Here is a 24,760-nt window from a genome sequence, read left to right as displayed (position 1 = left end):
CAATCACCCTACCATCTTGCATAAGCACTGTGCCGAGACCAATATGCGACGTATCATAATACATAGTATAAGACCCTGAACCTGTAGGCAACACCAATACTGGAGCTGTAGTTAAATCTGTCTTGAGCTTCTGAAATCTCTCTTCACATTCATCTGACCACCTGAACGAAGCACCTTTCTGGGTCAATATGGTCATAGGTGATGCAATAGACGAGAAACCCCCCACGAAGCGACAATAATAACCGGCCAAGCAGAGAAAACTTCGAATCTTGGTAACTGAAGATGGCCTAGGCCAAATATGAACTGCCTCTATTTTCTTCGGATCCACCTTAATCCCTTCACTAGACACTATGTGTCCCAAGAATGCCACCGAACTAAGCCAGAATTCACACTTAGAGAATTTGGCATACAATCTCTCATCTCTCAGCCTCTGTAATACAATACCCAAGTGTTGTGCATGCTCCTCCTGGCTACATGAGTACACTAGGATATCGTCAATAAATACCATGACAAATGAGTCAATATACGGCTGGAATACGCTATTCATCAGGTGCATAAATGCTGATGGGGCATTAGTTAGCCCAAATGACATCACAAGAAATTCATAGTGACCATAACGAGTTCTAAATGCTGTTTTTAGAATATCCAAATCCTGAATTTTCAACTGGTGATACCCCGATCTCAAATCAATTTTGGAGAATACCCTCGCTCCCTAAAGTTTGTCAAATAAATCATCAATATGCCACAAAGATACTTATTCTTGATTGTAACTTTGTTTGCCTATAATCGATACACATTCGCATAGTACCATCTTTCTTTTTCACAAGCAGAACCGGTGCACCCCAAGGCGATACACTAGGCCTAATGAACCCCTTATCAAGAAGTTCCTGAAGTTGCTCTTTCAATTCTTTTAACTCAGTTGGTGCCATACGATATGGAGGAATAGAAATGGGCTGAGTGCCCTGCACCAAGTCAATACCGAAATCAATATCCTTGTCGGGCGGCATACCCGACAAGTCTACAGGAAATACATCCGGAAAGTCTCTCACTATCGGTACTGAATTAATAGTAGGAGTATCTGCATCAACATCTCTCACAAAAGCCAAATATGACAAACACCCCTTCCCAAGCATATGTTGGGCTTTCAAATAAGAAATTACCCTGCTGGGTACATGAACTAGAGAACCTCTCCATTCGACCTTCGGCAACCCCGGCATCGCCAACGTCACAATTTTTGTGTGACAGTCCAGAATAGCATGACACGGAGACAACCAATCCATACCCAAGAATACATCAAAATCAACCATACTGAGCAATAAGAGATCAACTCTAGTCTCCAGTCCTCCAATGGTTACCACACAAGACCGATATACATGGTCCACAATAATAGTATCGCCCACTGGCGTAGATACACGAACATGTGAAACTAAGGACTCACGAAGCATATCTAGTTAATGAATAAAGTACGATGATACATACGAATAAGTAGAACCAAGGTAAAATAATATAGAAACTTCCATGTGGCACACTGAGACAATACATGTGATCACTGCATCTGAGGCAACGACATCTGGCCTGGCAGGAAAAGCATAGAATCGGGCTTGACCGCCACCTGATCAGCCTTCCCCTCTTGGCCGACCCCTAGCTGACTGACCCCCACCCCGTACTAGTTGAGCGGGTGGTGAAGTAACTGGTGCTGAAGTCGTAGTCTGACTCCTCTGCTGCACTGGACCTCCTGAGCGACGAGGACACTGCCTCCATATATGCCCAAATTCCCGACACTCAAAGCAGCTCCCCGGTATTGGTGGTGGTGCTGACTGAATTGGGCCCCGAGAACCAGAATATTTGCTAGAAGCACCCTGTGCAAATGAACCCTGAACTGAAGGAGTACGGGACGAACTCTGGGCTAGAAGGGCACTGACAGATGACTGAACCTGATGAGAACTATATGAACCATGGTCGGATGACGCACCGCGGTGAACTGGATGTCCCGTCTGAGCGTGTCTGTAAGAACGACTCCTACCGCGGTAGAACTGACCCCCTGAAGGTACACCGCTGAATTCACCTGGACCACGAGGCCTCTTGGCCTCCCTCTCTCCACGTTCCTAACTATGAACCATCTCTATCTGCCGAACAATGTCAACTACCTCATCAAAAGTAGCACCAGATACCCTCTCTCGAGTCATAAATAACCGTAGCTAATATGTGAGGCCATCAATGTATCTCATAATCCTTTCCCTATCAGTGGGAACCAACCAAACTGCATGACGAGCCAACTCAGAATATCTCATCTCGTACTGCATCACAGACATGCCATCCTGACATAACTGCTCAATTGTCTGCGCAGCTCCTCTCTGCGAGACTGCGGCATAAACTTTTCCAAAAATAGAATAGAGAATTCCTGCCATGTAAGTGGTACTGCACCGAACGGCCTGCGCCTCTCATAAGCATCCCACCATCTGAAGGCAGCTCCAAAAAATTAAAAAGTAGTGAACAAGACCCCACTAGTCTCCAGAATACCTGATGTTCGAAGCATCCGCTGGCACTTATCGAGAAAACCCTGAGAATCTTCTGACTCAGCACCGCTAAATGATGGAGATCGAAGTCTGCCAAATCTCTCAAGTCTCCTCTGCTCACCATCTGCAATAACGGGGACTACCGGGGCCTGAACAGCTACAGCCAGCTGCGCTGGTAGTGCTCCCGGTATATGAAGTCTCTGTACCACCTAATCTGGAGTACGGGCAACAGGGGTATGAGTACCTCCCCCGTCTTGAGAAGTGGCAGGTGCGGCCAGAGCTGAAACCACCTGAGCAAGGCCAATGCAAACTGTCAATATCTGGGCCAAAGTCTCCTGAAGGCCTGGAATCTCAATGGGCATAGCTGGTGCCTGAGCTGGTTTTGTCGGCTCAGCTATATCTGGAATCTTCTCCTGAGCTGGAGAAACTAGTGGTACTACAGGTGCTGGTACAAGTGTGGTACGAGCTACACCTCGACCTCTACCTCGGCCCCGACCTCTCACAGCCCTAACTGGTGGTACTGGTGGCTGACCGTTCGATCTGGTAGGACGTGTTCTCACCATCTGTGAGAGAATAGAATAACAGAATTTTAGTTTGTTTTCAGAATCAAAATGTTCGCACGATAGAATACAAGAAAAATGAAATTTTCCTAAGGGTTCGGCAGCCTCTCGAAGATAAGTACAGATGTCTCTGTACCGATCCTCAAGACTCTATTAAAGCTGCTCATGACTCGTGAGACCTATGTAACCTAGGCTCTCATACCAACTTGTCACGATCCAAAATCTCACCCGTCATGATGACGCCTATATCAATACTAGGTAAACCGACATAATCAATAACCCAAAATATCTTTTAACTACGAAAAACATCATAATTAAGTTTAATAGAAAATCTCACAAATTCTAGGTAAAACATATTCTCAAAACCCGGTGTCACTAAGTACATGAGCATCAATACATTACAAGTCTGGGAACAATATGGTCTATAATAATTTGAGACCAAATATAATAAATAAAAGGATAGGGAGGGAGAGACAAGGTCTGCGAAACATAACAACTACCTCTGAATCTTCGAAAAATCAACCGTGCGAAAGAATCAACACCCAATATGTCCTGGATCACCTGGATCTGCACACGAAGTGTAGGATATAGTATGAATACAACCAACTCAGTAAGTAATAATAATAAATAAGAACTAAAAGTAGTGACGAGCTTCAAGGCGAAGTCCAAATACATTACTTTCCAACATAAAAGGGTAGGCATGCTCTCAAGTTCAACATTTAAGATATCACAGAAATTTCATATCAAGTTTGACTGAAGAAAATAATGTTTTTTTCCGAAATTTTCAAAATAGTGATATATGACAGCTGAAATGCAGCAAATACTGAAATCAATGCATTCTCTCAGAGTAACAATCACTAAGTCCTCCCATTCACCCCAACCTCACAGTCACTCTTTCCTCACAGTCGCTCATTCCTCACAGTCACTCATCACTCGACACTCGTACTCAGTAGGTACTTGCGCTCACTGGAGGTATGTACAGACTCCGGAGAGGCTCCTTCAGCCCAAGCACTATATCAAGCCAATCATGGTATAAATCAATGAAACATGATGCGGCGTGCAACCCGGTCCATAAATATCCTCACAATTGGGCCCTCGGCCTCACTCAGTCATCAACCTCTCGGGCTCTCAAAAATCATGATAAGCAGCCCAACAACAATGATCTGATGCATCAATAATGAATAAGAGAGACTGAGGTAAGAATGTGCAAATGGAACGGTAACTGGGTGCAAAACAACAATTTAGCAAATAATTTCACAATTATACGACCTCTATGGGTCCCAACAGTGTAAATATATGATTTAAATATGATTTGTGGTTCAATTTATCTACTACATGGAGAATGTACAGATAACCACATATTATTCAACTACACAGTTCCATGGAATTTGACCAAGTCACAATTCCTACGGTGCACGCCCACACGCCCGTCACCTAGCATGTGCGTCACCTCAAAACCAATCACATAATACAAAAATCCGGGGTTTCATACACTCAGGACCAAAATTTGAAATGTTACTTACCTCAAACCGTGTAATTCTCTATTCCGCTATGCCTTTACCTCGTGAATTGCCCTCCAAACGCCTCGAATCTACCCACAAATAATTTAATTCAGTCAATAAAAATTATTGGAATTAATTCCACAAGAAAATACTAATTTTCCAACAAAATTCGAAATTTAGCTAAAAAATCGCCCTTGAGGCCCACGTCTCGGAACCCGACAAAAGTTACAAAATCCTAAAGCCCATTCAACCAAGAGTCTTCTCATACCAATTTTATCAAAATCCGACCTCAACTCGACCCTCAAATCTTCAATTTAAACCAAGAGGGTTTTCTAAATTTTCCAACTTAATTCACCCACTAAATGTTAGAAACAACCATGGATTCGAGTAATTTAACCAAAATTGAGTTATGAATACTTACCCCGTTATTTTTCTTGAAACTCTCCCGAAAATGCTCTCTCCGAGCTCCAAATCGGTAAAAATAGAAATCCGTCCCATTTTTAGAACTTAAACTCTCTGCCCAGTCATTTGCTCTACACGATCGCGGACAACCACACGCGATCGCGAAGCACAAACTTCCACTGCCCAGAAAGGCCCTACGCGATCGCGATGTCCTTCATCCTCAGCCCTACGTGATCGCGGACAGCCACACGCGATCGCATAGAACAAACGCTTGGCCCAGCCTTCTGCCTCATTCCTTTTCGCGAACGCGACATTTCCCACGCGTTCGCGTAGCACAGCCTGGCCAAACCTATGCGATCGCGGATGCCTTCACGCGATCACATAGCACAAAATCTCACTGGTCCAACTTAGCCTACGCGATCGCGGATATTCTCATGCGATCGCGTAGAAGGAAACCAGTGACAGAAAACCAGCATTCTTCAGCTGGACCTGGAATGCAAAGTCCAAAATTAATCCGTTAGTCGTCCGAAACTCACCCGAGGCTGCCGAGACTTCAACTAATTATACTAACAAGTCCTAAAATATGATACGAACTTAGTAGAAACCTCAAATCACATGCAACAACGCTAAAACCACGAATCATACCGCAATTCAAGCCTAATGAACTTTGAAGCTTCCAATTTCTACAAACGACACCGGAACCTATCAAATCTCGTCTGATTGACCTCAAATTTTGCACACAAGTCATAAATGACATAACAGAGGTATTCTAATTTTCAAAATCGAATTCCGACCCCGATATCAAAAAGTCAACCCCCAGTCAAACTTCTAAAAAATTCAACTTTTGCCATTTCAAGCCTAATTCCACTACGAACCACCAAATAATTTTCCGGACACGCTTTTAAGTCCAAAAATTACCATACGGAGCTATTGGAATTATTAGAAATCAATTCTGAGGTCGTTTACATATAAGTGAATATTCGGTCAACTTTTCTAACTTAAGTTTTCAATTATGAGACTAAGTGTTATATTTCACTCCAAAATCCTTCCGGACCCGAACCAACTAACCCAGTAAGTCATAAAACAACTGTAACACATAACTTCAGCAGTACATGGGAGAACGGGATTATAATACTCAAAACAACCGGCCGAGTCGTTGTAGAAGTACTAATACATAGCACTAATCTACACATTCTTCCTTGATAGGTACTCTTTGTTGATAACGGCGGCAAGAAATTAAATCACAAGAGCTTAGCTTGTATCTTATAGTTCAAACTAACATTTTAGTTGACTTTATATTGATGACTAAACCAAGAAAATATTCCAAAGAAAACTTAAAAAAAAATTAAAGCATACAAATGGAAATAGCTTGCTTATAATGGATGCGAAGTAACCATGAAAGAATTCATGGAGCTTCTAATTATTACATTAATGCAAAGGTTAAGTAACTCAATTGCTCGTAATAATAAACCTCAGCCTACTTGATCAAGGTTCAAGCAGATCCAGCAACACAAAGCCATTGACCCACGAATATGGCATCACAGTTCATATTTGGGTTCAAAACACCGAATTCTACTGCAGTAAGCTTGAATTCCTCAGCTACGTCCAAACAAGTGTCGCCCAATTCTGCTCCATAAACCGAGCTGCAGACCAGGTTAGCAGCACTCTTTCCAGTAACTGCATTATGGTTAAAATTTTAAAAAAAAGGTTAAGTGCTCAACATATATGATAGTAATCTGAACAACTAAAATAAATAAATAGACAGTCCGATGCACAAAGCATCACGTATTCGTAGGTTCGGGGAAGGATCACACCCCAAGGGTGTAATGTAGACAGTCTACCCTAATACAACCCGAATAACTAAGATACTTTAAAATAAAATGGGACTCAGAATATACAGTACGTCATTTTTTTTTTCTTTCAGAAACCGCAATAACATGCAAACTTACTGCCAATTTGTGTATTACTTTCAACAGTCAGTGCCATGAGAAGAAAAGAAAGAAATAGGGCCAAATTCTTGGCTGCTTGGTTGCTTGATCCAGTCATAGTTAAAATCAGTTTATAAGTTTTCTATAAACTATAAATTGCTTTTTAGTCACTTAATAGAGTGCAGACAAGTGTCTGTTACACGAAGTTAATGAATATATATAGGCTAGAAGAACACATTGGAAAGACCAACACATGAACCAGAGCTCAAAATTATTGTTACGGTACAATAACGCCGGCTTAGCTAATTACTTATGACTTGACTCTTTAGAGTACTTCAAAGCGATATAGCGGCCGTCAAGTTGATATGCTCTAATCATTTTGTTAAAAAAACAAGTTCAATATATATATAATCTAACTTTTTATACGTAGGGAAAATCTAGAATTTTTAAAATATGGGGCACTGCCGAAGAAAGGATAAAAAAAAAGGATTAAGTGATCCTTATTCCTCTACGTAAAGGATTAAATCACTCTTAAATCAAATGCGTCATTCAGCCTTTTGGAGTATAGAAGCCAAAAGATAATATTAGATTAATTTTAGAAAATATGTACATAAAATATCTAGTTTAGTAGAGATATCATAGGTTCACGTGCACCATAAATTGGACAGTAAATCCGTCCCTAGTTATACTAGATTTATCAATCTTATTGTTGCTCCCAAATGCACACGCAAATATACATGGTCGTACAAGTAATAAAATGATAAGTCGAGTGTCGAACTCACAGACACTTGTGTTAACAACCCACTAGTTTCACCCAGATTATTATTCAGTCGAGTCAATCAGAGTTCAAAAGTGTGATTATACTAAGCAATAAGTCTAGCAAATAACTAATTTATCAAGCAACAAAATAGTTATTCTGTATTCAGTAGAGACAAATATTCCAGGGTTGTGATCGATTCACCAATCCGATTGTGTTCTAATTAACTCTCCCTTTCATACAATTCACTAATGGTTGCTAATTAATCGAACAATTGCTCACGTAGTATTCTCCCGAGTTACTACTCGCCTATTCAAAATAGATTAACTCCTATATTTCTATGGAATCAATCTATTAAGAACGCATTAAGATTACGATATTTAATTAAGATAGGTATATTCATATCTTAACCACAAATCCGCCCCCACTCAGAGTTAAGATCATGCTCTCTTCAATTCTTCTCTAATCTAGACGTAGCTTTCCCAAGCATAGCATCGATAGTAAATAGGACCTAACTGTTGGCCAGACAATTAAGCAATTAGTCACAGAATTGAAGAAACAATCATATATTAGTGAATTATAATCAAGGTTAAGTGTAACGACCCGACCAGTCGTTTTGAGCTCTAGCACGTCGTTCGGCGATTTGAGGCCTTGAGTAGCTTCACTTCAAGTTTTATGACTTGTACGCCTAGTTGAAATTGAATTTCGAAAAGTTCAGAGTTGTTTCGGATGGAAAATTATAATTTCGGAAGCTTTAAGTTAGAAGAATTGACTAAGGTTTGACTTCTGAGTAAATGACCTTGAAATCGGCACTCGAAGGTTCTAATAGGTTCGTATGATGATTTTGGACTTGGGCGTATGTTCGGGTTGAGTATCGGGTGATCCAGGGACATTTCAACGCTTAATATGGAAAGTTAGCATTTTAAAAGTTTAAGAATTTCTTAAGTTTGATTTGAAGTGAACTTTGGTGTTATCGATGTCCGTTGAGGTTCCGAGCCTTGCAATAGGTTTGTATCGTGATTTATGACGTGTACGTAAATGTTGGTGTTATTCCGGAATGTTTAAGTATGAATCAGACGCGTTCGTCAAAGTTTAAAAGTTTAAGGAAAGGTTTTGATCGTTGATTTATAGTTTCGGTGTTGTTAGGTGTGATTTGAGGCCTCGAGCAGGTTTGTGTCATGTATTGGGACTTCTTGGTGTGATTGGACGGGGTCCTAGGGGACTCAGGTGTGTTTCAGAGGGTCTACTAGTCATTTTGCCATGTTGAGCTGTTGTTTTCTAAGGTCTGATGCACCCTTCTTCGCATTCGCAAGTAAAGGGTCGCATTCGCGAAGAGAAAAATGGGAGAAAGGGGTTTGTGAATCGCGTTCGCGGAGGCAGATTCGCATTTGCAAAGAAGAAATTTTTGCTGCACAAGGCTAATTTCGGAAGCTTATATCATGCAATTTATAAAGAATTTGGAGATGATCCAAAAATGAAAGTTGTAGACCTTAGTTTCTAGTTTTCAGAAAGTCAAACTATTTATCATTTGGAGTTTTGTACAAAAGGTTATGGCCATTATACTAGAGGCTATCTGGAGGAGTTGGGCAGTTTACTCTTCGCGATCGCGATTGGTTTTTCGCGATCACGAAGGGCAATTTTGAGCTGAGAAAAGTTGTTCTTCGTGATCGCAAAGCATTTTCTACAATCTCTAAGGGTTAATACCTGGGCAGAAGCTATATTTCGGAGGTTTGGCTCATTTTCACCTCATTCCTTCCATGAGAGCCGAATTTGGGGCGATTTTGGGGTACCATTTTCATCATCAAACTTTAGGCAAGTGATTTATACATATTGTGAGTTAAATACATGATTTATATGTGGATTAAAACATGAATATTTATGAAAATTATGGGAGTTTAAGAGAAAATCTAGAATTTGGTATTTTTGGATTTTTACCACGAAATTGGACATGGAATTGGTAATAAATTATATATTTGAGTTTGTGGCATTATGGGTAAAGTTTATCTTCAAGAATTTTGGAAATCCGGGCACGTGGATTCGAGGGTTGACTTTCCTGACTTTTCTATCGTAGTTGAGAATTATTATAAATTGTTAAGATATTCGTATTGGAATATATTTTCATTGATTTGGACGTTCTTTGACTAGTTTCAGAATGTTTGTATTTGAGTTGAGGTGTTAGTGAGGCGTTGGAGCCGGTTATGAAATTTCAGAGCAAGATAAGTCTCCTGTCTAACCTTGTGAGGGGAAAACTACCCCTAGGTGATGTAATTGTTATGTGCTACTAGTTGTGGGTGCTACGTACACACGAGGTGATGAGAGTCCATACGTAGCTAAAGCATGTTTATGTCTGGGTAGACTTAGAACTTTATCATGTAAGATTTGAATTATTTAAACTCATTCTGCTGGCTTAATTAATTAAATTAATAATTGAAATTGATTTAGAAATATATATATATATTAGGCCGAGCCTTATCACCTTGAGTTGTCGGCAAGTTATTTGAGAAATGGTAAAGGTTATACTCACTTTGTGTTCATATATTGTATCGTAAGCTCGTGTCTCGTAATTCGAAAATTCATTTCCTTTCTTGTGGAGAGGGCCGAACGCCTCGGCAGGATTATGTACCACACTCTCATGGGAGCGGGCCGTTTGCCTCGGTAGTATAATAGATTCATCTATAATTTGTGCCGCTCGACTCTCAGTAGTGTATTATGATAGAATCGGTCCGATCTCCTCGGTAGTATCATATTCCTTCTGAGATCTGGCCGTATGACCTTGACATAATCGTGCGTTATATCGCTAGCAGTCTGAATACTCATAAGATCTCTCCTTCCACTGATGCCTTGCATTTTATATGGTATTTCTTATTCATTTGATATTGGCACTGGATATTTTCTGAGCTGTTGAGATAGGATACAAGATGAGAAATTGATATAGTTTAAAGAAATTTTGGAAGACTGTGTTAGTTGCAGATTTACCTTACTACTACTGTGGTGCTTCCTATATGTTTATGATTTACCGTATTGATTTATTGGACCACTTGTAAGTGTCGATGTCGATCCATCATGACTACTTCTCTGGGGTTAGGATAGATACTTACTAGGTACGCGTTGATTTACGTACTCATGCTGCACTTTTGCACTAAATGTGCAGGATCTGACAGGTTCATTTGGTGATCAACTTGGCGTGTATGCGCAGCTGTTGATGAGACTTTACGTGAGCTGCGTTCAATGCTACGCATCGCAGTCCACAGAGTCTTCATCGTACTATTTATTTTATCTTGTCTCATTTACATTCTAGGCAGATATTGTATTATTATTGTTCTCCTTAGTAAATGCTCATGCACCCGTGATACTGGGTTTTGGGATATTCTAGTTGATGCTTACAGTTCTGTATATTATAATCGCCTTTCATTTCTCTTATAAACTACAAATTTTGTATGTTCCCGTGGATTTAAAAAGGGTAAATTCCCCTTTTTATTAAAATTTATGATTTCAAAAGTCGGCTTAGAAAGTTATTATGGATCTGATAAGGGGTTACATGATTTTGCGTGTTTCTTTTATTATCAACAGTGTATGCAGGTTGTGGGATGAAGTTTGGTTCGAGGACGAATTTGGGGAGATTTTGGAGTGCCATCTTCATTATCAAACTTTAGGCAAGTGATTTATACACATTGTGAGTTAAATACATGATTTATATGTGGATTAAAACATGAATATTTATGGAAATTATGGGAGTTTAAGAGAAAAATCTAGAATTTGTTATTTTTACTACGAAATTGGACATGGAATTGGGAATAAATTATATATTTGAGTTCGTGGTATTATGGGTAAAGTTTATCTTCAAGAATTTTGTAAATCCGGGCACGTGGGTTCGAGAGTTGACTTTCCTGACTTTTCGAGCGTAGTTGCGAATTATTGTTAATTGTTAAGATATTCGTATTGGAATATATTTTCATTGATTTGGACGTTGTTTGACTAATTTCAGAACGTTTGGCTTTGAGTTGAGGTGTTAGAGAGGCGTTGGAGCCGGTTATGAAACTTCAGAGTAAGTTAATTCTCCTGTCTAACCTTGTGAGGGGAAAACTACCCCTAGGTGATGTAATTGTTATGTGCTACTAGTTGTGGGTGCTACGTACGCACGAGGTGACGAGAGTCCGTACGTAGCTAAAGCATGTTTATGTCTGGGTAGACTTAGAACTTTATCATGTAATATTTGAATTATTTGAACTAATTCTGCTGGCTTAATTAATTGAATTAATAATTGAAATTGATTTAGAAATATATGTATATATTAGGCCGAGCCTTATCACCTTGAGTTGTCGGCAAGTTATTTGACAAATGGTAAAAGTAATAAAATGAGTAATTAAATTAATTAATCACTATTGGCTTGCCTAACAAGCACGTTAGACGCCATCACGACCTATAGTAGATTTTGGGTCGCGACATCTTGGTATTAAAGCTTAGGTTCACTTACGTCTCACGAGTCATGAGCAAGTCTAGTAGATTCTTGCGGATCGGTACAGAGATGTCTATACTTTTCTTCGAGAGGCTATCGGGCTGTTAGGAGAACTTCCCTTCCTGATTCTTCATCGTGCGATTTGATTCCTTTGAGGCTTATGCATTTATTTCCCTCCTACTCAACCTTATGCGATGTGAAACGCTTGTTATCACTTGGACATCGGGGAGTTGTAGTGGTACTGGAGATGTGGTGCAGGATGTTTCTCTCTGCGTGTTGGGGCAGGCTATTATCATCGCCTTGTGGAAGGATATTCTGTCGTTTCAACCCAGTAGCTGTATTTCCTATGGTTTCGAAGCTATGCACAGATTATTATGGATGTTCAGGCCTTGGTTGATAGAGTGGCGAGACTTGATATTTTCGAGGGTGGTGGAATTATTAATTGTGATATATTATCGTCGTCCTTATTTGAACACATTAAGGCTCGCCGGTGTTATGATCTTCTTTGATTTGCCTTCGAGGCATGGTGTTGTGAAATGGTGCCTAAGAAGCGGTTGTTGTAGCGGTTTCATAATCCAATCGGTGTTTTTAATGTTGATGGCTCTGGCGAAATGATCCTTATGGAGTCATATTCAATTTGTAGCTTGTTGGCACATTGATGGCATCATATGAGATTTTGATCAGTGTTTGAGGTGGCTTATTGCCTGAGCAGCTTGTACTGGGTGAGACGAGGTTATTGGACCTGAAATAGGTGCGATCGGATTTATGCAAGGTGTATTAGAGAGAGAATGTCACTATTTAGTTTAGAATGGGGTAACGGTTCTTGCCAAGCGGAGAATTTCCGTGAGCTATGATTTGATGGGTGGTTATGAGTTCTTGGGCATCTCTTTCAATGTTGCAATATTGTGAGGACTGAAACCGGGCTTATATGTGTTATGAGGTCTACTATATGCGTCGGGTTAGTGAATTTGCAGTTGTTGTGCTTGGAGGAGGTTGCCTTGGGCAAATAAGTGATGCAGTGCGTTGTGTGATGTTAGTATGGGTAATGACCCGGCCGGTCGTTTTGAGTATTATAACCATGTTCTCCCATTTACTGCTCAATTTATGCTTTACAGTTGTTTTATGACTTACCGAGTTAGTTGGTTCGAGGCTGAAAGGATTTCGGGGTGAAATAAGACACTTAGTATCATAATTGAAAACTTAAGTTGAAAAAGTTGACCGAATGTGGACTTATGTGTAAACGACCTCGGATTTGAATTCTTATGATTCCAACAGCTCTGTATGTTGATTTTGAACTTAGGAGCATGTCAAGAAAGTTATTTGGTGGTCCGTAGTGGAATTAGGCTTGAAATGGCGAAAGTTGAATTTTTGAAAAGTTTGACCGAGGGGTTGACTTTTTGATATCGGGGTCGAAATCTAATTCTGAAAATTTGAATAGCTTCGTTATGTCAAATGTGACTTGTGTGCAAAATTTGAGGTCAATCTGACGTTGTTTGATAGGTTTCGGCGTCGTTTGTAGAATTTGGAAATTTTGAAGTTCATTAGGTTTGAATCCGTGTGTAGTTCGTATTTTTGAAGTTGTTTGATGTGATTTGAGGTCTCGAATAGGTCTGTGGTATATTTTAGGGCTTGTTGGGGTATTTGGTTGAGGTCCCGGGGCCTTGAGCGAGTTCCAGAAGATTAACGGATCAAAATTTGGAGTTATGAGGTTGCTGAAGGTGTAGCCCTTCTGGTGTGATAGCACCTGCAAGGGTCTTAGCCGCAGGTGCGGCATCTCGAGCGCAGGTGCGGAGTTGGAGGGTGTCAGCAGAGGTCGCATGTGCGATGGGATTTCCGCACCAGCGATTGAGCAGATGCGGGCAGGGATTCGCAGAAGCGAAAAATGGTGAGGAAGTCTGGCAGCGCATGTGCGACATTTTTCCGCAGAAGTGGGTGCGAAGGTGCGAGCCTAGGCTCTGCAGGTGCGAAACGCCTGGACAGAACCCTTTAAGTTCGAGGGTTCGATATTTTCACTCATTTTCGGATTTTGGAGCTCGGTTTGGGCAATTTTGGAGAGAAATATTTCCATACAACTTGGGGTAAGTGTTCTTGATTCCCTTGTGATTATATTTCATGAATTAATCTACATTTTTGGTGTAAGTTTATCGAATCTTCAAGAGAAATCGAAGGAAATTCCTATAATTTCATAAAAATGAATTTTTGAGTTTTGAACATCGATTTGGAGTTGGAATTGAGTGAAATTAGGATGGTTGAAATTGTAATTGGATGTATTGTCGGATTTGGTGAGTTTCGTCGGATTCCGAGGCGTGGGTCCGACAGGCGATTTTTGGAGTGTAATTTAGGATTTTGTGGGAAAATATTAGTATTTTGATATGGAATTAATTCCTATAAATTGTGTGGACTGAATTAAATTTATTGTGGCAAGATTCGAGCCGTTCAGGAGTTGATACGCGTAGAATGAGATTTCTGGAGCATTGTTTAGCTTGCTCGGCATTGGATCCGTCTTGTTCGTGGTAAGTAACTCTTCTAATCTTGGAGATGAGGGTATGAACCCTGAATATTCGTATTATGTGAATCGTTTGGAGGTGACACACATGCTAGGTGACGAGCATGTGGGCGTGCACCATAAAAATTGTGACGTAATTGTTTCTGTGGAATTTTGTAGTCAAATAATCTTGGCAATTTCTATGCAGTTTTATATGTTGAAGAAATTTAGTTGAGAATCATATTAAAAATCATGTGAGGCTATGTGCGAGTATTATTGAGACCCACAGGGGTCATATTGCTGTGAATTTTTTGTTTAAATTGAAATTCCATACTCAGTCATATTCATTTCATTGCATATCATATCTCAGTCTCTGTTATTTATTGATACATCATATCATCAATTTCGGGCTATTTTCATGACATTGCGAGCCCATGAGAGAGAGACTAGAGAGATTGATGACTGAGGGAGGCCGAAAGCCTGACTGTGAGAATATTATTATGTGGATCAGGGTTGCCCGCTTGTAGCAGGCCATATTGGCTTTATATATACTATTATTATTATTATGTGGATCGAGGTTGCCCGCCTGCAGCAGGCCTTATAGGCTTTATATAGTGCTTGGGCTGAAGGAGCCCCTCCGGAGTCTGCACACCGCCCAGTGAGCGCGGTTGATATTATTGAGTGATGGATCTTGTCCGAAGTATTATATACCTGGAGATGGATTTTCTCCACGGGCTGGATTGGACCTACTCGGTACTGGGTGACTGATGATCAGTTGATGTGTATATTCTGGGATGAATCTTCCTTGGGCCGGATTGGCCATTTACAGTACCGAGTGATTGGGCATGATGAGTGGAATGTGTGAGAAAGTGAGATTGAGTACTCTGAGAGTGTGAGTACATGAGTTCATCTCTGAGATACATTGCATTGACATGCACATATGACATACAAGCATAAATATGTATTTTTCTCATATTGTACGGTATCACTTCATTCATGATTTTTCACACGTGTTGACAGATGGGCATAGTGATGCATTTGTTTTACACTGGTTATCTGGAAAGAAAATGAAACATCTTATTTATTATTGAAAGGATTTTTGTAAAAAATTATTGTTTTCAAACTTATTCATATTTTTGGAAACTTCGGTAAACGATTTGGGTTTTCACCGATGTACGTGAAAGGTAGAACTATTTTTAGAAATCATGATTTTGCTGAGCATTTTTATCTCTAAGTTACTTCTTGTATTATTTGCTTTACGTTGTTATGAACTGTTGTTGACTATTGGTGTGGACTCGACCTTGGTACAAGCTCGTCACTACTTTCAACCTAAGGTTAGGTTTATTACTTATTGAGTACATGGGTTTCGTTGTACTCATACTACATTTCTGCACCTTGCATGCAGATGTATGGTGCTGATGTTGTTGTGTTCGTTGTGAGTTGGAGTTGAAAATGTACTTGTGTTCCGGTTGTAGCTGCTTTTTATTCATGGTAGCCTTAAATTCATAAAACTCTGTTTATGTACTTTTCAAACAGATGATGTTTTTACTTCATACCAGCTTTGTATACTCTATTCTTAGAAGCTCATGATTTGTACTACCAGTTCTTGGGGAATGTATAAGATTAAGATTTTTCTTTACTTAAATTTCTTTAATAATTATGATTGGAATTGGATAAATGATAAGTAGCTTACCTAGTGGGTTGGGTTAGGTGCCATTACGAGTGGTTGGATTTTGGGTCATGACAAGGTGGTATCAGAGCCAGGGTTCATAGGTTCTACAAGTCATGAGCAAGTGTCTAGTAGAGTCTTGCGGATCTGTATGATGACGTCCATACTTATCTTCGAGAGGCTACAGGGCATTTACGATATATACTTCCCATCTTTCTTTCCTTATCGTTCGAAATTGATTCATCTTGAGACATAACTCTTTGAATTCCTTCCACGCAATGTATGCGCACATGAGTGCTCGATATCAGTTGTGCATCACCGGCTTGTGATTCTATGAACGAAGTTCGAGATGTGTATTCTGTATTTTGGTGATGTGCCAGTCTGGAGGACTTGAGGCCATGGTTGGACCGTAGCTTAAGCTCGGTAGCTTCAGTTATAACCTGTATATTTGGACTCATATGTCCGGTAATGTCCCTACGAGTGGAATTTGTGGCTCGATGAGCGGTGGAATGGCCTTGTGATGAGTATGATCTAACTGCGGGATGTGTTAAAATGATTTGAATGTGACGAGAAGTGTTTCCTTGAAGTGTAAAGGAAGTCCATTGGGTGCTTGATTTTTGTTTTGATGTGACGTACACTCTCGAGTGTGAATGTTTTGAAAGATCTTTCACATTGTTAAATTTTGGGGCTAAATTCTCGTGCCTGGTTAATGAGTTTGGCCTTAGAAAGATTAAGTGATTTCATAGTAATTGTGGATGCAAAAGGGTATAACAAGATATCAATTTGAGACTAAGCAGATGGGTTATCTCCTGCGGAGTAATCTACGTAGGTGTGTTCCTTATGATGTGAATAAAGAGTTTCTTTTCTGCCAGCGGGGCATATGTGTTGAGACTTGAATTTGATTCTGGTTGAGAAAGTTAACTTGAGTGTTAAGGGAATGGATGCGAGCTTAGCGGACGATTGAGGTATTTTTATGGTTGGCATGGTATGAGCTTGAGAAGAGTTTTCGTTAAACTGACTGCAGTATTAAGGCAGTAATAGAGTATGGGTATTATGAGTTATCGAGTGTTTTAATCTATGGCTTTGAGCCAAGTGGGGGAGTCTTCTATTGGTAATTCAATTTCATGGTTATATATAAAGGTTTAGTTTTGGGCTGAGGCATACTTGTGGGTTAGTTATGACTTGCAGAGGTAGAGTTCGAGAATGACTCGAGTAAGGAAATTTCTAGATATGGGTTATATTGTGCTTTATGAGTATATGAAAATTGTGGGATGAGTGAATTATTATTTGTGAATAATGTAGTGCGCATGGAGTATGAGTTTGATAGGTAGTATTAAAGTAGAGTTACTTCTTTGAGTGTTGTTGTGCTAATGGGGCACGTGTCTTTTGGGCCTATTTGGGCGGTATAATTTGGATTTGAACAAAGGGGGAGACTCTCGAGAAAGTTTCAATAGGTTCGGGGTTTATATATAGCAATTGAGAATTTCTCCGGACTTGTGTATGGATAAAATTTAAGACTTGCATTTGATCGTGCCTGGACTTGCGGAAATTCCGTATGACTATGGATTCTACATTTTTGTATAAGGAAGGTAATAAGAACAATTTCAAATTCACATAAGGTATTTTCAGAGTGAGTGTTACAGTTATGGTATTTATGAAGGTGCTTAAGAAGAATACAGTTGCTTATGGGCCATAGGGCATTGTGGTTTTATGCTAAGGTTTGTGGGGTGAGTTGTGGTTAAAGATCATGACGTTTTAGCAAGGAGAAGTATCAATATAAAGATAAATTCAGAAGGGACTCGGAGAAATAGGACAGCTTGGTAGTAGGTTGGATAAGTATGGTAATGGATATGATCGGTTCTTTGGGTGCTTATGATGTGGGGGTTTTCTATAGGTGCTTTGTGGTAATACTCTTGGGTTTGACGACCTGCATGGCTTGGTTGAGTTAGAGAGATTTAAATCTGATGGCTTTATTATGTGCAAATGGATTTCCAAGGCATTCTCGAGGATTTCTACCACGGTTTGAGATGGATATATTCTACCGGTGTGAGGTAGCATGTTGAGTATTGTGATTTTCTACTGGATGAGATCAAATAGAAGGCTTCTGGATGATCGGATATGTATTCTACTTGTGACTCAGAATGATTATGGGGTTCTCGTATGTTTCATATGACGGCATGATAGATGTGTGTTGTGTGGGATTAAGATTTGCGTGTGTCAGTTCACGATTTAGTTTTAAAAGGGAGGTCATAAATTCTTAGATGGCATGGACGGTTTTTGATGTTTATATGAATGCTATAACAATTTGGAATTGCGTAAATAGAGTGTACATTTCAGAAGGCGCACTATGTTTTGAATTATGGATATGTCATAGGTATTGCGGCACTCTCCTGGTTGATCGATTGTTGATTTTAAGATGTTGCTATATGGCACAAAAGAATGGGTGAAGTATTCCTCGTCGGAAGATCGTGTATGAGAGATATGTTAGACATTTAGGCTGTGGAGATGGAATCAGAAATGGTGATTCGTGTGTTCTATGGATTGGGAGACTGGGAGTTATCAGGAGCAAATTGTTTCATGGTTGCGAACTGTGAAGTCATGGCCGAAGCTAGCCAAATAATAATATGTATTATGAATTAGTCGTTGTAGATTTTTGTAGGGTTATTTATCTATTTGTGGGTGACCAGAGTTGATTTGGGGGTCCATTGGTAGGTCCAATTAGGATGTGTATTGTACACCTGGTCGGATTGGTTGGCTCCATACTGATATTGTGGAGGGATATGCCATTCAGTTGATGTTGAGCTTATATGTGTTCTAAAATGATCTGTGCGTTACCCCTTTTATGCTACGAGGAGAGGAGTTGTGATTCATTTATTATGCACACATGGTGCAGTTCTAATGGGGCCGTATGGCGAAATTTGAGCGAGATGAGTATTTGGGTATAGCATAATTGATTGCGTATTGGCGCACGGATGGCACGAGTTGTGGCTCTAAGTTATATTGGTGTGGCATGTCCGTGGGATAGTTATTTTTAATAATATATGGTCACTGGACCTAGAATGAGTACAATTAGGTTTGAAACGGTATATACAGGAGGATAATATTGAAAGTCGGCTTAGAAAGTTATTATGGATCTGATAAGGGGTTACAAGATTTTGCGTGTTTCTTTTATTATCAACAGTGTATGCAGGTTGTGGGATGAAGTTTGGTTCGAGGACGAATTTAGGAAGATTTTGGAGTGCCATCTTCATCATCAAACTTTAGGCAAGTGATTTATACACATTGTGAGTTAAATACATGATTTATATGTGGATTAAAACATGAATATTTATGGAAATTATGGGAGTTTAAGAGAAAAATCTAGAATTTGGTATTTTTACTACGAAATCGGACATGGAATTGGGAACAAATTATATATTTGAGTTCGTGGCATTATGGGTAAAGTTTATCTTGAAGAATTTTGAAAATCCGGGCACGTGGGTTCGAGGGTTGACTTTTCTGACTTTTCGAGCGTAGTTGAGAATTATTATAAATTGTTAAGATATTCGTATTGGAATATATTTTCATTGATTTGGACGTTGTTTGACTAGTTTCAGAACGTTTGGCTTTGAGTTGAGGTGTTAGAGAGGCGTTGGAGCCGGTTATGAAACTTCGGACCAAGGTAAGTCTCATGTCTAACCTTGTGAGGAGAAAACTACCCCTAGGTGATGTAATTGTTATGTGCTACTAGTTGTGGGTGCTACGTACACACGAGGTGACGAGAGTCCGTACGTAGCTAAAACATGTTTATGTCTGGGTAGACTTAGAACTTTATCATGTAATATTTGAATTATTTGAACTCATTCTGCTTGGTTAATTAATTGAATTAATAATTAAAATTGATTTAGAAATATATGTATATATTAGGTCGAGCCTTATCACCTTGAGTTGTCGGCAAGTTATTTGATAAATGGTAAAGGTTATACTCACTTTGTGTTCATATATTGTATCGTAAGCTCGTGTCTCGTAATTCAAAAATTCATTTCCTTTCTTGTGGAGCGGGCCGAACGCTTCGGCAGGATTATGTACCACACTCTCATGGGAGCAGACCGTTTGCCTCGGCAGTATAATAGATGCATATATGGTTTGTGCCGCTCGACCCTCGATAATGTATTATGATAGAATCGGGCCGATCGCTTCGGTAGTATCATATTCCTTCTGAGATCTGGCCGTACGACCTCAACATAATCGTGCGTTATATCGCTAGCAGTCCGAATACTCACGAGATATTTCCTTCCACTGATGTCTTGCATTTTATATGGTATTTCTTATTTATTTGATATACTGGATATTTTCTGAGCTGTTGAGATAGGATACGAGATGAGAAATTGATATCGTTTAAAGAAATTTTGGAAGATTGTGTTAGTTACAGATTTACCTTACTACTACTGTTGTGCTTCCTATATGTTTATGATTTACCGTATTGATTTATTGGACCACTTGTAAGTGTCGATGTCGATCCATCATGACTACTTCTCTGGGGTTAGGATAGATACTTACTAAGTACGCGTTGATTTACATACTCATGCTACACTTCTGCACTAAATGTGCAGGATCTGACAGGTTCATTTGGTGATCATCTTGGTGCATAGGCGCAACTGTTGATGAGACTTTACGTGAGCTGCATTCCATGCTACACATCGCAGTCCACAGAGTCTTCATCGTACTATTTATTTTATCTTGTCTCATTTACATTCTAGGCAGATATTGTATTATTATTGTACTCCTTAGTAAATGCTCATGCACCCGTGATACTGGGTTTTGGGATATTCTAGTTGATGCTTATAGTTCTGTATATTATAATCGCCTTTCATTTCTCTTATAAACTACAAATTTTGTACGTTCCCGTGGATTTAAAAAAGGTAAATTCCCCTCTTTATTAAAATTTATTATTTCAAAAGTAATACAATGAGTAATTAAATTGATCAATCACCATTGGCTTGTCTAACGGTGGCGTTAGATGCCTTCACGACCTATAGTGAATTTTGGGTCGCGATATTAAGTCAACTTTAAACCACATTATTCATGGCTAAATCACAACCCTAGAACTATGGGTTTTAACCACTCATGATAATATCAAAACAAATTCACAAGTGTTGAATAATTGAGAATACAAAGAAAAGATGAAAAAAACTGAGATATCCTCGCTCCCGGATGTTCTTTATGTGTATTGTTTCCTCAAAGTGGCGTCTCCCCTCTCAAAATAGGCTTAGTCTTGCCTTTGTGCGCGTTGGGAGGGGGGGATGGGTCTTGGTCTGAAAAAACCTTGTCCCGGGCGAACTAGGAGAAACTTGTGCGCCACAGATGGCGCCCTACGCTGCTTGTGGCGCTACAAAGTGGCTATTTTTCAATTTTGCTCCTTGTTGGCTCCAATCTCACACCTTCGCCCCATATTGTCTCCGGATGATTCCTACATATAAAAATACCACGGATTAGCATAAATCATTACATTTCACATCCGAAATCTATGAAACATGAGTAAAATGCGAGGCGATATACATATAAATATATATACTTTAAGCTAAATATAAACACCCCACACTTATACTCTTGCTCGTCCTCGAGCAATGGGACTATCAACTACACCCCCAACAACGTACACATCTCAACTAGAGAGGAACACTTCAATTTTTAACCATATACTCTACCCTTGACTATGATCGATACCGGCAATCAAGCATGAACATACAAATTTCACATTCTTCCCATTTTAAACATACCCAAGTATAAACATTTCAATTCAATCAATTCAAACAACCTATCCGTAACCACCCTACCTCAAAAGCCGACTCGTTACCACTAAGCACCCTCAACTTGGGCACTCACCAACAAAAGAAATGCACAACATCACCAATCCTTTATGAGATCATGTGCCCTTACCAACAAACAAAAGAGTGAATATTGAATAGTCTACACATTTAAGTATGACTTTGAACATAATTTAAGGACATCACACAATTTGAATAAAAATCGCTCACTCTCACAAAGAATTCATGTGCATCTCGTGTCCATACCATAAGCTTGTCCATAGTGTACATCTCTACTAATCTAAGCTAGCCACATCTAGGATCAATTAGGACTTTAAGGTTGTAATGTAGGCTAAGGGACGAGTAGGATACATTTAGAAAAAGTGACTAACCCTCCTAAGAACTTTAATACACTACACTCACAAATCAAGAACATATTCTTCTCAACAAATTCACTCGCCACACACCATACACAACATGGCCCTTTTTCCAATTAAGCACTTCTATATTCCCACTAGCACGAAATGGTAGGATTAGGAGATGTGTGTTTTTCTACATTATTTGAACTATTATTTTTTTTCCATTTCTTCAATTTTTTTCACACACACTCCATGCATTAAGTTTCATCGGCTAGTGACCTTTTTTCACAACTTTAGTGCACCTTAAGGGGCCTTCCATGGTTCCACTCGAAAGCTACTCCCCAATTTCTCACCTTGCTTCTTTTAGCGACTAAGTGCCTTAGGAGGTAAAGGTTCAACAATCTTCAATTATGAACAAAATAGGGATATGGCTTGTAATGTGGGTGCCAAGGGAAAGGTCTATAGGCTCAAAGGGACTAGCAACTGAAAATTTTATTTTTAAGTGACAAGCACATCTATGATCAAGCAAGAAACCCTTACGTCATCTCCTAGACTAGCAAAACTTAATGATTTCGCTTCGATTAACACACAGGGCAAGTTCTAGACTACACATGATAGCACAGAATATCACAAATCCTCACACATGCATTGCACATGACTCAATCAAGATGGTTCTGTTCAACTCTCAAGCCAAGCAAGCACATATAGTTGAGAAATTTTAAGCAATATTGCACTATGTGGCATACAAGTCAAACAAAGCGTCACAGAGTAGGCTATTTATTTTATTCAGGCATTACAATTCAAATCAAATGTACGGGAAGACATAGCGCATGCCATATCCTAATGTGCCAGCACCAAACATGTCAGTAGGTACCTCAGAGCAACTCAGTTTCTTCCTATCCTACTCTTACAAAATAACAAAGTACCCGGTTCAAGCTACACCCTTGAGAAAGAACTGGCGCCAAAAGAAAAACCAAGGGATACTACCTAACTATCCTATTTTTTTGTGTGTGTTTTAATCGGATTTTAATCCCAAAAAAATATTGTCCAAAAGATCTATCATCGGGAAAAGTCCAAGCTTTTTCTGATATTTTTTCTTTTTTTTCTATCTTTGTATTTTTTTTAAATAAAACTAGATTATTTCTACTACAGGTTCCTAGAAAAGATTAACCAAAAACAAATTTATACAATTTACATCGCAAGAAGTAGTTTCCCCACCCCCACATGTAGCGTATGCATAGTCCATGATGCATGTATGAATTTAAAGAAAAATAAGGTGGAAGTAAGAACTCCATGATAGTCAGATTCCTCCTCCTAAGAATGCCCACCAGCCGCAGCTCCGGACTCTTCATCATCATTAGCTCCAAAGGGCACCAAAGCCATGGGCCCCATGACTTCATCACCAATCTCATCCTCAGTGTCGGAGCCTTTGTGAGTGTTCTTATCCTCTAACGGGTGAACGATACTACCAAGTGAAATTTCCAATATCTCCTTGGAAGAACTGGATAGATCATTGCGTAGATGCATACGCTCCTCGTTCGACATGCCCAACCTGCTCATGATCACATTTAGGGAGCTATAGAGATACCTGTTGAAATTCATGTCCCTCTCATTCTGTGCCGCCTGGCTAAGCTTAGACGCAGACTCCAACAAAGATGTGATGTGCATCAAGCTCTTAGGAGCCTCCACAACCTTGTCATAACCGCGATATTTAGGCACCCCCTGGGAAAGCAGGTACTGCTTGAGCAAGTTGCCAAAGAAGAATCTCTTGATTTTACGCTCAAATCATATGCGGGCCATCTCCCCTAGCATGATCTCACCCACATTGATGGGCTGCCTAGTCATCAAAAATAATATCTCACACACTCGAGCTCGAGTGCATTCACCGTTGTGCACAACTGGCATTAGTTTGACCTGCACAAAATTTTTCCACACCTTGGCGGTCTTGTTGAAGTAGAAGCGGGTCATCTCAAGATGGACATCACCCTTAGTTCTTGTCCACTTGGCATTCAAATTGACGATACAAAGAGTGTGACATATCACCTGGTAGTTTGAGCATTTGACAAATATTTGTAGCCTCCGCTGGTTAGGGCTATCAACTCCCAAAAATTCACATAAGGACCGCCTATCCATTGGCACCTCCTTTCCATAGACCCATGACTTGAACAATTTCCCATTCCAATTAGCATAAATTTCTCGCACCATGCTCAAATTTGAATGGCCAGGGCACTCTAGGAACTTATCAATCTTCATTTCTCTCAATCGGGTAAGCACATCTGGGAAGTTCTTTTCCAAAAAAATTCACATTAATTCCCATTTCGGATACATACCGCCCATATG

The 24,760-nt window shown here is 39.7% G+C and overlaps 1 long non-coding RNA gene across 1 annotated transcript; it reads right to left on the bottom strand.

Moving 5' to 3' along the window:
- Nucleotides 1-6,249: 6,249 nt before the first annotated feature.
- On the bottom strand, nt 6,250-7,089 carry LOC138893908 (uncharacterized). Its single transcript, XR_011409066.1, has 2 exons — nt 6,930-7,089; nt 6,250-6,657 (listed from the first exon to the last, which is right to left on the bottom strand). It is a non-coding gene; the product is annotated as an uncharacterized lncRNA (long non-coding RNA).
- Between the last annotated feature and the right edge of the window lie 17,671 nt (nt 7,090-24,760).

This window comes from Nicotiana tomentosiformis, chromosome 6 (assembly GCF_000390325.3).
Source record: "Nicotiana tomentosiformis chromosome 6, ASM39032v3, whole genome shotgun sequence".
NCBI classification, from domain to species: domain Eukaryota; kingdom Viridiplantae; phylum Streptophyta; class Magnoliopsida; order Solanales; family Solanaceae; genus Nicotiana; species Nicotiana tomentosiformis.
This window is presented reverse-complemented; position numbering and strand designations above follow the sequence as displayed.